Raw genomic sequence first — 4,203 nt, 5'->3', positions numbered from 1 at the left:
TAAGATGAGAGGTATGAATGGAAATTCACTGTGTATATCTTAAAAAATAAAAGGTGTAGTTAACAAGATGTCCATCTATCATACTAGGATCCACTTTCTTGTACAGTGAGCTATGTCTGTTTCCCTAAACTTTGTTTCATATTTGTAGACTTCATGGTCTTTGGAACACTTATGCTGGTTTAAAAGCACCTAACGCAATTGTTCATTACTGCAATCAAGATTGCAATACCATGTTTCCCAATTTTTAAGGTAAATAGCTGTGGCTTTGAAAGTATCAAAGTACAGTAAAAAGGAAAGAATGGTTTTTAGATGCTGGAAATGAGAAATTCTAGTAATAAAACCAGATGCAAGTGCACACACAGATCTTTTCAAACTTGAGAAGATTTTAGGTATTAGTTACTGCTTATTGTTTAAATCTGAATTGCATCTAAGAATTAATAGCATGTATAATTCCTTCATAGTTCCAAAGGTAGGCTCCTTCCACACACAAACCATGGTGCTACAAACCATACATGTTGCACATTAAACTGTGTGTACCACTGCTAATTTGCAGTGCAGAGGCAAATTTGCTACTGGGATTTCCCAGTAGCAGAAAAAAAAAGCCCCAGGAAAACACCGAGGCAAAAGTATGTGAATATAGCATACACCAAGACAAATGAAGAGATGGGGTAGCAGGCAGCCCTGGGCACATTGTACACCAGCCAGTAGAGACAGAGAAGCAGGAAGCCCAGGGCTGCCTGCGCTCCCCATCTCCATATGCCACTCCCCAGCTGGCTGAGGTGCAGGGTGCCTCAGCACAGGAGTGCCTGTCAGCTAGCCCCACGCTGAGGCACCCTGGACCCCAGACAGGCCCCTACCTAAAGCACATGGAGCCTAGCTGGGAGCCGGGAAGAGATGGGCATGGCCACAAAGGGCACATTCAGGGACATGTATTGTGGCACAAAGTAGCAGCACAAATTTGTGGTGCTACTATTTGTGCTACTGCAAGTGAATGCCCCAACTTGTCTTGGACCATAGAGTTTGGCCATAGAGTTCTAAGTTTGTATGCAATGATTATCACAGAACTGCGGAGCAGTATCTAAATAGTTTTGTACTAACATCCTCATGATGCTATAGGCAAAAGATGAGAGGTATGAATGGAAATTCACTGTGGGAAAAAGGGTAGCTGCTAAATACAGTATCTGCAGGTAACTAGAGTTTCTGCATGTAGAAGCCCCCCCCCATAGTTTTAAGTATGTGATTTCCTAGATACAGAGCAGTAATTTTTTCCCTTTTGACAGGTAATTAAATTGAATGTTTTTCTACAACTTCCTCTGGGGGCTGGAATGTCTCACCTTGAAGTCAGAGTTTGGTAGACGTTATCTACAATTCAAATTGTTTCACTAATTTAGTTGTCAGCATGTCAAACATCCCCCTTTTGTTGGTCTCCGTTGTTCTGCCAACAGAACATGATTTATTGGCTGTTTTGTTACATAAAAGGATCAGGATGTCTCTTTAAATGGTTGGACTATTAGATTTCTAAACTGGAACTCTGTTTCCTTTTTTTTTTGTTCGCCCTGTTTGAAAGAACCCCTTTATCCACACGGCAGAGTCTGAGCTATGCAGCCCTTCATCAAGCAAAACAATAAAGATAATCCAAGAACTATAACCTACCTCATTCCCTATGGACTTTCTTAAAACACTCCTATAATGGACTTTCCATACAACATAAAGTGTGTTCGCAACCAGACTTGTTTCTCAAGAACCATTTAAAAAAGAAAAACCCAGAACAAATGGAGCTGTGGGTTAGGTCTGTCAGAGCTAGTACATGAATATGCTGTGGAAGAGATAGTACACTCACAGATAAATGACCTACATCAGTGGTCACCAACCAGTGGATCTTGATCCACCGGTAGATCTCGGAGCCTCGTGGAGTCGATCCAAGGCTGGGGTCGGGAGGCTGAGTGCCCACGTACATGTACATGTGTGCTTCAGCCCAGCAGGTCATTCTGTAGGGGAAGGAAGGGGCGGGGGCTAGATCAAGGCCCCTATGGTGAGGGACAGTGCTGCAGAGGCAGAAGCAGGGATAAGTTGAGTGGGGCCCTGGCTGGGTGGGACTTACCTGCTGGGGAGGGGCGCCCCCAAATAATTTTTTCTTCCTCTGTCTCAATATACCATCCCCTTCCCTCGCCACAGACTTACCTGCTGGACAGGGGGGAAGCGGGGACTTGGGGGTGGTGGTGGTACACAGTAGATATTGGGTTGCTTTTAAAAGCCAAAAGGTGATCTCCTACTTAAAAAGGTTGGAGATCACTGGCTTACATACTATATTTAGTTTCTGAGGCTAAGTACAAATAGTCAAAAAGCCCGGGGCTGAACTGATTCAATCTTTGCAGGTTAGTCTAAGTGAGGCGTGGGCAAAATGGTGGATCCAGCCAGCGACTGGACTCCATTTCCCAGTGGCCCCTTCCCACGTTGCTCTGGCTGGTTTCCATGGAGACCCCAGGAGTGGCAGGGCCATGACACCATGGGACCAGGGTTTCTATAGAGACTGGCCCAAGCAGTGCTGGCAGAGTGCATGGCTGGGTGGGGAGCTTCTCTGGGGCTGTGGCCAGGATTTTGCAGTGGTGACAGCACAAGACAGATCTGAGGCACAGCCAGGATCTCTTGCCTACGTGCCTCTACTCATGCAAGCAGTAGATCATGGCTCTGTCTCAGCTCCAACTTGTGCTGTCACTGCCACAAAATCCCGGCCCATGCCCTGGCCCCAGCCCAGAGCAGCTTCTGCCCAGCCATGCATCTTGCTAGTGCTGCTTGGGCCAATCTCCATGGAACCCCTGGCCCTGCGCTGTCATAGTCCTGATGCTCCTGGGATCTCCATGGAAACCTGCTAGAGCAATGCAGGAAGGGGCATCTTGGGCCTGATCTGGTCTGTGGGCCAGACTTTGCCCACCCCTGTTCTACACTGAGTAGATCGAATTGATAAGCAAGTGAACAGACATTCAGGGTGCAGACAAAAGAGCAGCTTCCTGTTGCAACTCACAGTATTTTGCAAGAGTGGATGAGTTACAATGATACCCTAGACCCAACTGAAGTTTGATGTTGGGTCCAGGGGTTGGGGATTCCAGCTGCTTGCTGGGAGCCTGCAGCCTAGTCTCCATAACAAGGCCACTCCCCACTCCCAGGCTGGATGTTGTTTTCAGAATTGGAGAGGAGAAAGGGAGTGCAGGGAGCTCATTCTTGAGGTTCCCCAGCTGGCCCTGGAGGATGGGATGGGTGGACTGGAGCCACCCCACTTCAAGGAGGCTGCAGTCTACCCACCCCACCCTCCAGCGCCAACTGAAAAAACCCCAAACCAAACTCCCTCCACTCCCTTTCCCCACTCCCATTCTGAAAACAGCAACAGGCTGGGAGCTCCACAGACACAAGTTAAAGACTTGCTCCGTTTTGGAGCATGTTCATCTGAACCCTCATGCACCGGGCCCTTTTAAAGTGGTCTGCAGCCATGCACTTCTGTTTGGTTATGGCTGTAGACTGCTGTCTGGGGCCAGATCAGGAGAAAATTGTCACTTCTGTCTACACCCTGAGAAAGTACTTCAGAAGTCCATTGTTTTTGCATATATAGATATTTATCTAAATATAACATTCTACGGACCTGATTCATGCCTGTATTTCATCAATTTCAGCAGAAGTTAAGGTAGCATTAGAGTGATATGGTAGCCATGATGGTCCAGGAATTATGTGAGGGGAAAGGATTTCTTTGGGTGATATGCTATTAGTTCACTAAAAGCTATGTACAAATATGCAGTTGGTCCAATAGAAGATATTACTCAAAGAAATACTTGCCCCTTGCAACAGAGGTTAATATTTTAATGGAGTTACACTGGTACTTAGACACAAAGCTTGTCTAATATATTCATGGTCTGGGCTTTATGGTTTGTATATATCGTCTCTCTATTATAGATCTTGTATAGATGACAACTTCTTTGGGCAAGAGGTTCCTAAGCATGTTGTAGACAGCTGAATGTGTTGCATCAGCTCTTAACAGGTCGTAAGTATGAACTACAGAATTTTGTTCACGATCTCATTATCTCAATATTATAGCAGTGTAACACAGAAATGTATACATAGGCTCCTGACAGACCTGCAATACATGGTAACATGCCACATGTTCAACCAATTTATCTAGGTGATAAAATGGCATACCAGGTATAAAGATGCTCC

This window comes from Gavialis gangeticus, unplaced genomic scaffold, assembly GCF_001723915.1.
Source record: "Gavialis gangeticus isolate Ggan-Ray unplaced genomic scaffold, GavGan_comp1, whole genome shotgun sequence".
Lineage (NCBI taxonomy): Eukaryota > Metazoa > Chordata > Crocodylia > Gavialidae > Gavialis > Gavialis gangeticus.
This window is presented reverse-complemented; position numbering follows the sequence as displayed.